This window comes from Desmodus rotundus, chromosome 10, assembly GCF_022682495.2.
Source record: "Desmodus rotundus isolate HL8 chromosome 10, HLdesRot8A.1, whole genome shotgun sequence".
Classification (NCBI taxonomy): Eukaryota; Metazoa; Chordata; class Mammalia; order Chiroptera; family Phyllostomidae; genus Desmodus; species Desmodus rotundus.
Window position 1 is genome coordinate 40776594 of NC_071396.1, and position 12021 is coordinate 40788614.

The window sequence follows — 12021 nt, forward strand, 5'->3', positions numbered from 1 at the left end:
GATGAGAAGAGCAGAAGCACAGGAAGTTGAAACACTGGCCCACGGTGGCCCAGCGGAGTTGAGCTGGAGGCAGGAGCCCGACGCACCCACAACCAACACCACAGAGCTCACTGAATTAGGCCCTGCACTAAGACAACTGTCAAAATGAAACAGTTTGTAAAACATTAAAAATTTCAAACCAATGTGGCCAACACTGGATTCACGAAATTGTTTAAAATACAAAGAAAAGCCAACATACCCCAGAAAGCCCACCCTTAGGTACGTAATCAACAGAAATGCACACGTCCGTGTGTTAACCCCGTGGCTGAGCGGTTATGGCGGCACCGCTAGGAACAGCCCAGGACCGAGAACCACTGAGATGCCCGGCAGCAGCACAGTAAGAAAGCTGTGGTGTTCACAGGATGGAACATTATACAGCAGTGAGAAAAACAAACTACAGCCACGTACAAAGTTACGAATGAATCTCACACTGAGTTATTCGATGAAAGACACATCGAGTGGTGCATTATAGCACTGATATAAAGCACAAAACCAGCTCCAGTGATTCTGTGGGATTCAGGCACGACTCTCCTTCCGCAGGACAAGGGCACGACTGCAAGAGATCACGTGGAAGGTCTGGGGACTGGCTAGGCTCCTATTCTTGATCGGTGCTGTCAGACTGGGAGAGTTCAGTGAGTTATGCACTTAATTATTTTTAAATCATGCATGATACATGCAAAAGCATGGGTAAACCTCAGAAGTATTAAGAAACACTTAAGAGTACTATGTGATAGCATGTATATGAAACTTTAGGCGAAACTAATCGATACAAAAAGCAAATCACTGCTTGACAGAGTCCAGGAGCTGCGTGGGGAGACTGGCTATAAAAGGTCATCAGCAACTTTCTGGAGCAATGGAAATGCTTTCTGTCTAACTGGGGCGGTGGGCACAGGTGTGTCATACATTTGTCACAATTCACTGAACTACACACTTAAAATGGGTGCATTTTATTTTTATTTAAAGTGTTTTCCTCACATTTGTTGATGTTAAAGAGATACAGAAAAGGGCGGAGGGAAAGAGAGAGCAAAACGTCAGTTTTTTGTTCCCTTATCTGAGCGCTCACTGACTGACTCCTGTGTGGGCCCTGGCTGGGGTTCGAACCCACAACCTTGGTGCATCTAGGCGATGCTCTAACCAACTGAGCTACCTGGCCAGAGCCGTGAGTACATTTAATTACAGGTAAATTATATTTCAATAAAGCTTTTTTTTAAAGTAAAAATAGTCATCGTGTGGTACAAGAATATATAATGATATGGAAAACTGATATATTTAATTGGAAAACGTTATCTTTATCATCATGCATTAAAAGAAAAAAGGGCTTCGTGGAGAAATGGATGATTCTAGAACCGGGAGAAGCAAGACACAAGATGAGCATCTAACAACAACAGAAAGCAAGGAAGTGCTCAAAAACAAAAAAACCCCACCACACTGCTGGGGAAATGACGAGGGGCCAGGAGCCAGCGGGCAGCGTGACGCAGCTGAAGCGGGAACACCCAGCACGACAGAGTGCGTGCGTGGTGCTGCGTTACAGCCCCAAGTGCAGCATCCGCATCCCTGAGTCCGTGCTGGTACTAACATGACTGTGTAAGTCAATCATAGGGGAAAAGAGACCAATCTAATGTGTTGAAAACTCCAAGTAAATTACGTACAGTGTTTTTCGGACTATAAGACGCTCTTTCCCCGCCCAAATTTGGGAGGAAATGGGAGTGCGTCTTATAGTCCGAATGTAGCTTCCCTGGCTCGCTGTGGGGAGGGGGAGCGGCGGTGGAGCGGGGTTTTTTCTTTTCCTATTTTCCTCCTCTAAAACCTAGGTACGTCTTATGGTCTGGTGTGTCTTATAGTCTGAAAAATACAGTAGGTGCTCCCCGCTAAGGAAGGGGAGCACAAACCCCACTCCTTCAGGGTGGGCTGTGCGCAGTGACTTTCTTCTGGAGAGTGGAGTATGGAAGGGGGAGGAAGGGGAACCTCACGTGGAGAAGCCTGACAAACACGACCTCAGCCAGGTGACCAAGGTCAACAACAGTCGTCAGGAACCATGTTGACAGTATGTACTTGGATATGATGTGATAAAAATGCCGTTTTCCCTGTGATCTTCTCCCCCAAATGCAAAATCCCAACCTAACCACGAGAAAAACATCAGACAATTCCAAGGACAGACATTCTACAATACTCGAAGAGTACTCCTCAGAACTGCCCAAGTAACCAGAAATGCGGGAAGTCTAAGAAACTGCCACAGCCAGGAGCAGCCTAAGGAGCCATGACAACTGCATGCGATGCCACAGCTTGAACGGGACCCTGGGACAGAAGAAGTCCTTAGTAAAACCAGAGGACGTCCTAAGGCCAGTGTGTGCAGTGAACAGCATGTGTCCACGCCGGTGCCTCAGTGGTCACAAGCGGGCCGCGACAGGTTGGGTCACCGTAACCGGGGCAACGGCGGGCAGGGTGTGTCTGTGTGCGTGGGTAATGTGGCACTCTGTGCCGTCCTCACACAGCACTGTAAATCTAAAACTTCTAAAAATGAAGTTTTGAATAAAAATGTTAAACAAAAACAGGTCAAATACAGTATCACTCCCTTTTTTGGTCAAGTGGCACGAGTGATAATATGCATTCTTCTTTTTGTCAGGCTGCACTCTAAACTTTCTGTAAAAACTGAGTACATAAACACCATATGTAGGAAAAGTAAAATCTTTACAGTTAGCAGTTAGTGACTGCAAATGACGGTAATGACAGCAAGGGTCCTTCCCCCACTTCTCAGCACGGACACTGCTGCTGATGCCACTCTCCACTCTCCACTCCGTTAGTAAGGCGCCGTGACTTCAAAGGGCTGGAAACCAAGGGCCTTTCCCCAGTTGGTACATAAGGATGATAGGGGAGCCCCTGGCTGGTGTGGCTCAGTAGATTCAGTGCCACGCTACGAACCAAAGTGCCGCCCTGCGAACCAAAGTGTCGCCTGTTCGATTCCCAGTTGGGGCACATGCCTGGGTTGCAGGCCATGTCCCCAGTAGGGGGCGCATAAGAGGCAACCACACACTGATGTTTCCCTCCCTCTTTTTCCCTCCCTAAAAATAAATAAAATCTTTTTTAAAAAACTTGAAAGAAAAAGATGTTAGGGGAGATAGAAGCAAATGAAAAAGGACAGCACTAAAGTCAGTAACACCATAAAAATATAAAGCTTTGAAGACTGTCCTGAGGATGAATTTTCAAAAATTAATTCACAAACAAAATAGTTTTCACAGAGCCCCGAAAGGCTTCATTCCATCATTCCGCTCCCTGCTTTGCTTCCCGAACTCTTGTGGCTTCTCGTTTCTTTCTTTTAGGAAACAATGGCAGCACCACACTGCCCACACTCCCACCTTGAGCAAAAACGACAGGCTACTAGGCTTCCAGACTGACAGAACGAGCACAAGCTGCTGTCTGCCCTTCCCTCCCAAACCAACAGGAATAGTAAAACACACATCTAGGACATATGTTCACACAGCTCTGCTCACAAATTCTAAAAACCCCTGAAGGATGGAGAGCATACAAGGAGGAGAGGGAACCTGTAGCTGTAGACAGGTGACACAGCCTCGTGCAGGCAGGTGCACGGGTAGAAGGTGTGCCAGCACTCACAGCAGTCTGGGAGCGTGGTCAGGAAGGTGAGGCCCAGACCAGGCCACCACACGGCGAGTCGGGCTGTGAGGAGCTACTGCAGGAGGAGCGGTCAGGCCCTAGTCAGGCAGGCCCGCTGTCCAACGGGGGCCAGCGGCCCAGGGCCAGGCTCTGCCTCCAGCTGCAAGATGGAGTGTAGCCGCGTGGCCCTGGGACTCAGGATGCTGCAGTGGGCAGGGAACAGGTGACTGCAGGGCAGAGTAAGCCCCTCCTGCAGCACCCCTACCACCTCCCTCCATTCCTCTTGCACCCCAAGAAACCAGAGATCCCAGCTGCAAAAATGAATACATAGCAAAGAATCATCCGACGTTTATAGGAAGTCACATCATGAAAGAGAAAAATAAACTCAATGAAATGGTTTCATTAAAACAGAGAACACACATTCTTTTCAAACATGTGGAATTCAGAAAAGTCAAAGTGGAAACAAGGAACTACGCGCTTTTAGAATCAAATGAAAACAGAAAGTACTGTATGTTAAAATGCATAGGCTTAACTGCACTAAAACTCCAGAAAGAAGGTAAGTCTATGAACTAGGATTTTAACTCAAGAAAGATTAATAAAATAAGTCCAAAGAAAGAAGGAATGAATAAATATGAGGTCTGTCTGGAGAAGTCCAGCCATTGTTAATATGAGAGCGGTTTGTGCAACACTGATATCACCTGGCAGCCAAGGACAGTGGACTGGAATGCGCGTGTGTGAACAATGATGACTTCACTGTGCTAGTCACTGGGCGGTAGATGCCGTTGAGTGAGCATGCGTACTGTGTGGCCATTGCATTCAGAATGACTGAGTGAGTATAGCTTTAAACTTGAACGTTCCTCCATGGAAACTATTCAGATGATTCAGAAGACCAAAGCCATGGGCAACTGGTGATCGGCAGCTTCATAATGATGACGCGCCTGCTCATGCATCACGTCTTGTGCAGGGTTTTTTGGAAAAAGATCAAATCACCCAGGTGGCTCCGTCCCTCTACAGCCCAGACTTGGTGCCCTGTAACTTCTGGCTTTTCCCCAAAGTAAAATCACCTTTGAAAGGGAAGAAATTTCAGACTGTTGGTGAGATTCCGGAAAATACGACAGAGCAACTGATGGTGACCAGGAGAATTGTGCGAGGTCCCAAGGTGTCCACTTTGAACCCCTTCAAAGTACGGGGACTGAGGCAGCATTGTCCTATGTTGTTTCTTGCATCTTGTATCTTCTTCAATAAATGTATCCTTTTCATAATGCATGGCTGGACACTTTCTGGACAGGCCCCCCTCAGTGTGTGTGTATAAACATAAACACACACTGTATAAACATAAACAAACATAAACATACACACACACACATTTTTACACTCCCCCAAGGTTATTTTTCATTGCTTTTAGAGAGAGGAAAAGAGAGGGGGAAGGAGAGAAGGAGGGAGAGGGACTGAGAGAGGGAGACATTGATGGGCTGAAAAACATATTTTAAAAAAAGGAAACAAATATGACTTAAAAAATAAAAACAGAAATCTGCCAGACTTTGCTTCTAACTAGAGAAGGAAAAAAATTGTAGTTGTGTTATCTCATTAAGTATACATTTTCAAATGTAACAACTTGTTAAGATATAATCCGTAAGCCATAAAACTCATGCTTTTAAAATGTGAACACAGCCCTGACCAGTAGCTCAGTGGGTTAGAGGACTGTCCAAACACACCAAGGTTGCAGGTTCAATCCCTGGTCAGGGCACATACAAGTGTCAACCAGTAAGTGCATACATGAGTGGAACAACAAACGGATGACTCTTTTTCTCTCTTTCCCTCTCTTTAAAATAAATTAAAAATTTTTAAAGTGTGACTACAAGTCAATGGCTTTCAGTATAGTCAGAGGTGTACAATCATCATCACCATTTAATTTCTCAACATTTTCATAATGCCCCAAGGCAGCCCCGTGTCCACTAGCGGCCACGCCCCATTTCCCTTCCCCCAGCGCCCGGCAACCATTAATCTGCTTCCGTCTCCATGCATTTGCCCATTCCGGACATTTCACATAAATGAAATCATACAGTATGTGTGACCTTTTACGACTGATTTCTGTCAATTACCATAATGTTTTCAGGGTTCACTCGTGTTGCCGCGAGTATGAGGACTTCATTTCTTTTGGTTGCCAAATAATATTCACTTGTATGGCTACATCACACTCTGCTGAACCATTCATCAGGCAGCGGCCACTTCAGCTGCCGTCACACTCTGGCTGCTGTGAATAACACTGGGGGAGAAATGAGCACGCGTGTAACAAGGTTTTATGTAGACTGGGTTTCCAATTCTCTTGGATATACACCTCAGCGTGTAATTGCTGGGTCCTGTGGTAACTCTATGTTCAACATTTAGAGGAACTGCCAAGATTTTTTTCAAAGTGGCTACACAATTGTACGTTCCCAGCGGCAATGCGTAAAGGTTCCAATTTCTCTACCTCCTTGCCACCAGTTACTGTCTGTCTAGAACCATCTGTTGACAAGACTGTTCTCTCCTCCACCTAATTGTCTTGACAGAGCTGCCAAAAGCGGATTGACTGTAAACATGACGGTTTATTTCTGGACTCTCGATTCTATTCCATCAACCATATATATATATATACAGTTACTATGAGTCAAATTCCATGTCGATTACCACAGCGTAGTAGTAAGTTTTGAAATTGGGAAGTGAATCTCCAACTTGGTTCTAGTTTCCAAGACTTTTTTGGTCATTCCGGACCCCTTGCGTTTCCGTGTGAGTTTTAAGATCAGCTTGTCCATTATGCACATAGAGCCTCCCGGGACTCTGACGGGTGGGTGCTGTGTTGCACCCGCAGGTAAGTCTGAGGAGCACAGGGATCTTACCAGTGTTAAGTTTTCCAGTCCATGAACACGGGATGTCTTTCTACTTACTGGGGTCTTGGTCAGTTTCTTTCAACAATGGTTTGTAGTTTTCAGTGTGCAAGTCTTGTACTTCTATTGTTGAATTTATTCCTAAATATTCTTGATGTCGTTTTAAAAGTAATTGTCTTAAAATTTCCTTTCCAGTAGGTAAGTAGTGCACAGGGAAGGGAAGGGAAGGATGAGGGGATTTGGGGGTGACAGTTAAGGAGTATAGGATTTCTTTCTGGGGTATAAAAATGTTCTACAATTGATTACCCATTAAATGGTATGCTTAAACCGGTGGGTTTCATGGCACGTGAGTTGTATCTCAATAAACATGTCACCAAAGAGAGAGAAGGGAGAGAGAGAGGAAGAAGGAGAATGAGAAAGAATGAACCCTACGGAGCAGGTGAAACAAGCCCCTGGCATTGTGTGCTACCCTTTATCTCAGCTGAAAGAAGTGCTGCTTCCCTGGCCAAGGCCCAAAGACACTGTCAAGACACTGGCGATTTGCCTGGGAACATTAATACCTGTAAAGTCAGTATAAAACAAAGACGAATGTGACTGCCATAATATGAAACTACGGGAAGGAAAAACCTGCTGTTTACTTTTACAATGTTAAGCAAGAACATGTTAGATCGACGAGTAAATAACCTGCCCATTAAACTCATCGACTAAAGAGCGCTGCAATGATTCCAAAATTACTAGAACGTCTCTCAACTGGGATCCCCGCTTCCTATGATGATTCAAATCCAAATTATTCTTAAAACATTACCAAAATCCTTTCTTGCCACGTCAAGGGTCTCCACTGCCTACAAACTGCTTTCTTTAGAGTTTAAAATACAAAATACAACTTCTCTTGATATACTTCACCAACTTTATCACCAAAATACAGTTTGCTCAACTGTTCCCCGACCGCAAGGTGGCAATTTTTATCTCTGGGCCTTTCTTCATGTTGCCTGCTGCCCTCTTTCCACGACATCTAACCGGGATTCCTTGAGCTGGAAAGTGGGCTCAGCCACAGCGGCAGGGACTCCACCAATACTTGTAGAAGAGCTCTGCGTACTTTACGCCAGACCCCGCCCCAAGCACTTCGGGAAGAACTGAGAGTGGGGGGTGGCCTGCCAGAGGCTTCGCGGGTGGAACCACTGTCCAGTGACCGAAACTCTACTCACCCCCCTCCCGCGACTGCTTCCCTGATAAACCAACAGTGATTTCTCCCCTCTCTGAACTTCTGAAGTATTTCCTGCCTTTGACACATAAATCTATGCTACCTTGAATTGCATTTTTTTAAGTAGACTTTCTTTTTTACAGCAATTTCGCATTCACAGCAGAAGTGGTTTCCCACACACTCCCTGCCCCCACACAAGCACAGCCCCCCTGCTCCCGGCAGCCCCACCACAGCGCGGTATTCGTTACCTACGCTGACACATGGTCGTCATAAACGACGGACTCTGGAGAGTATCAGGACCTGCTAACAACACGTGAGAACCGCTGGTCATGTCGTGAAGCCTGCGGCCCTTCCTGAGTGCAGGGTGTGCAGCTGGGGGCATCCCGCCGCCTGTCCCCCTGTGTTCATGGACTGGCTTGGTGATGCCCCTGGGTTCAATAACAGGGTTCATCCTTAGTTTTGTACGTTCTGTGGGGTTTTTTAAAAATCATCATCTGAGGACATTTATTTTCACTGCATTTTCGAGAGAGGAAGGGAGACGGAGAAACGTCGATGCAAGAGCGGAACATCAGTTGGTTGCCTCCTGTATGTGCTTGGACTGGGGGTCATATGTGCCCGGACCAGGCTGCCATCAAACCTGCAACCTAGGTACGTGCCCTGACCTAGAACTGAACCCGCGAAGTTATTCTGAGTAGCCACAGTGCTCTCCTTGGGGAGTAATACCACCTACTGTTTAAAGTGATTTGAATGAAAACTCTCACCGTCCACATCAAAAGCAATGGGTGGCCTTTCTACTTAGTGCCAGTCACCAGCCAGGCCAGACGCGGCTCACAGCGCCCCGGGAGCTACGGAGGGGAACACAGGCCCCTGTGCTGCACGACAGCCCCCTGAGCTTCCGAGCCTCTCTAATCCCAACCTAAACGGGGAAGCGCACACAATGGGCACGGGGCTGGCCCAGGTCATGTCATTTATCAGACTTCTGTCTGCCGTAGTGGGTGCAAGTGCCCACCCAGTTCCTAAGGGCGCAACCCGCGGCAAACCCAGCCGTCACGGGGGCCAACAACCGCCATTTACCTGTAGCCAAACTGGACATCCCCAGGGCCCTCAGAGTCCTGAACTCTTACAAGGCTCGTGAAAATTCCATACACAAATCCTCTGAAGTTATCCCCACTGATGTAAACCATAAAGTTATCAGAAGTCAGGGGTATCAGCAAACCAATCCATAAACACAGGGAGACGAGTGGCACGAGATTCCCCGGCTCTGATACTCCCCAAATCCACCATCACCACTAACTGAAGCGACGTCTACAAAATTCAAACCCAATGAACAATTTTCACTTAAAATTGAACTGTCAGAACAGTAGGTGTCTGCACCTTATTTCAGCATGTGTTGTGCCCCTAGGAAAACTGGTATCTTATCGTGGCGCCATGCTGGTTCAGTAGAAAGAGAACAGGGGCGTGTCTTCACCAAATGACGCTGGAATGACTGGATGTCCACGTGCACAGGGATGAGGGGAGACCCCTGCCTCACACATTTATAACAACCAGAAGAACACGTCAATCTTCATGACCTGGGACGAGGCAGTGGTTTCTCAGATGCAGCATCAAAAGTACAAGCAGCAAAAGAAAATAAATAAATAAATTGGACTTCACCAAAATTAGAAGCTTTTCTGTTTCAAAAGATACTATCAAGAAAGTGAAAAGACAGCCCTGAATGGTGTGGCTCAGTGGGTTGGACGTTGTCCTGAAACAAACGGGAAGGTCACAGGTTCGATTCCCAGTCGGGACACATGTCTGGGTTGCAGGCCCGGTCCCTGGTTGAGGGCGTGTGAGAGGCAACCAATTAATGTTCATCTCATGTACTGATGTTTCTTTCCCTCCTTCCCTCCCTTCGTCTCTCTCTAAAATTAAATAAATAAAATCTTTTAAAAAATGAAGTGGAAAAAGATAAACTACAGAAGGGGAAAAGATATTTGCAAATCAAGTATCTGCCAAATCTGATAAAGGACTTGTATCCAGAATTTATAAAGAACACTTGAAAACCAACAATAGGAAGACAAATAACCCAGTTAAAAAATGGACAAGGAATCTCAACAGCTATTTCTCCAAAGAAGATACAGAAATGGCCAATAAGTCTCTTAAAAATGCTCAACATCATTAGCTGTCAGAGAAATGTAAGTAAGAACTATAAGGAGATACCACTTCTCACTCACTGGGATGGCTAAAATGAAAAAGACGGACAAATGTAAGTGTTGACAAGGATGCGGGGAATGTAAAGTGGTGCAGTCACTTTGGAAAACAGGTTAGCAGGCCCTCAAAGGTTAAGCACAGAGTTGCCATATGAAGCAGCAATTCCACTCCCAGGGGTACTCGAGAGAACCGAAAACAAAATCCTGCACACAAGTGACACATGCCACAGCATGAATGCACCTAGAACATAATATGCTAAGCGAAAGAAGCCAAACACAAAGACCACATGCTACGTGTGATTCTATGTATAGGGTACCTCCAGAACAGGCTAGTCTATTGCTATAGACTGAATGTTTGTGCCCCTCGAAATTCGTGTGTTAAATCCTAACACCCAATGTGATGGTATTTGGAGGTGAAGCCTTTGGGAGGTGATGTGGTCATGGCTTGAACCCTTATGAATTATTAGTGCCCCATGAAAAAGGGACCCCAGAGAGCTTGCTGGCTCCTTCAGCAATGTGAGGACACAGTGAGAAGACAGCTGTCTATGAACAGAGAAGCGAGCCCTCACCAGACACTTAACTGCACCAGCACCTGGGTCTGACTCCCAGCCTTCGCCCCCATGAGAAGTAAGTGTGTGTTGTTTATGATGCACTCGTCTGCGGCATTTTGCTGTAGCAGCCCAAACAAGTCAGTGAGACATCTATACACACAGAACGTAGACTGGGGACAGTAGCTCAGGGTAGATTAGACTGGGGATGCAGGGAACAGGAAGTGACCGCCAACCGACACGGGCAGTTGATTCTGAGAGTGATGAAAATACCCGGAAAGTAGATGGCGAGGGACATACAACTCTGTGAACAGACTAACAACACTGAACTGTACATTTTCATGGGTAAAGTTTATGGTTTAATACCTACATCTGAAGCAAAAAATAAAATGCAACAGTGACCTGAAGACTAATATGAGTGGTGTTTGCTTTGCCTAAGACAAACCCTTGCTTCTTAGTGAGTTTCAGGTCACTGTTTAAAACGGCATGCTGTGTGGGACAAAACGTGTTAAATGTATTCTTTAAACAGAAGAAAGAAAATAACGGGCATCTACTATAAAAGGAGCTGAAAATGTAGAGTCTATCCCAAAGGGTTTACCATTTAATTCGACGAACAGAACGTACCCACGAGGAAAGCAGACAGCAGTGCTAAGCAGACCGCTCTCACTGAGCACACTCAGACCCCACTCAGCCCTCCTCTGGGCGCACCGCTCGTCGTTCAGGGCAGCTGAGACCCACTCCTGCCAGGCCCGCTGCTGTTGCCCGACACCGGGGGGCTCTGTGTCACGTCTGAGTCACCGCAATGGGCTCGGGCATCTCCTTCCTAATTCATTTTAATTATGAAGTAATTGCTTGTTGGGCCAACGAACAAAATTCTTCATTTTGTAACTCTCCTATACATAAACCTCTGAGCTCAGCAACACTTACAAAATGGAATATAAACTCCTCCCTGCTCCACGACTGTATACACAATAACCTCAGTGGACAAACTTCTTAGGGACTCACGAAGTACGAAAAACATATCCCCCCAATACCATCCTGGCTTTGGACCACTTTCTCATTTATTTATATGGATGTTAATACAAACACAATTTGGTGAAATCCAAGCAATGCATACTCACCAAACTTGAACCAGATGTAAAAACTATTCACTCCACAGGAACAAACACATGAAGCATTCCGATCAAATTGCTGTGCTGTCGTCTACTGAAAAGTATTTGCAGACTACAAGCAGAAAGTGATAGAAAGCTTCCATGTGTCTCCCCGAGGGTTCGGGCATCCACAGCACTGCTCAGCCCTGACTCAGAAACATCTTGAAGCCGTCGCTGGGAGGGGCAGGGAAAGTGCCTGTGGGAGGCCTTTGTTACCAAACTCTCTCGAGACCTGGGCGGCTCCCACTCCACCCCACCGACAGACTCCAGCTGTGTGAGTGTGCAGAGCCAGACTCCAACACCACCCACAGAAAGGACCCACCTGTGGAGTAAGACTGAAACAAATAACACGCAGAAGTCAAGTCATTTGGAGTACTTGAGAAACAAAGTTTTCACAAAATGCTAACTTTCCTGTAGCTG

The 12021-nt window shown here is 46.2% G+C and overlaps 1 protein-coding gene across 5 annotated transcripts in view; it reads right to left on the bottom strand.

The window, feature by feature from the left end:
* SMURF1 (SMAD specific E3 ubiquitin protein ligase 1) overlaps positions 1 to 12021 on the bottom strand; it is a 103982-nt gene that overhangs the window by 40479 nt on the left and 51482 nt on the right. The window lies entirely within an intron of this gene.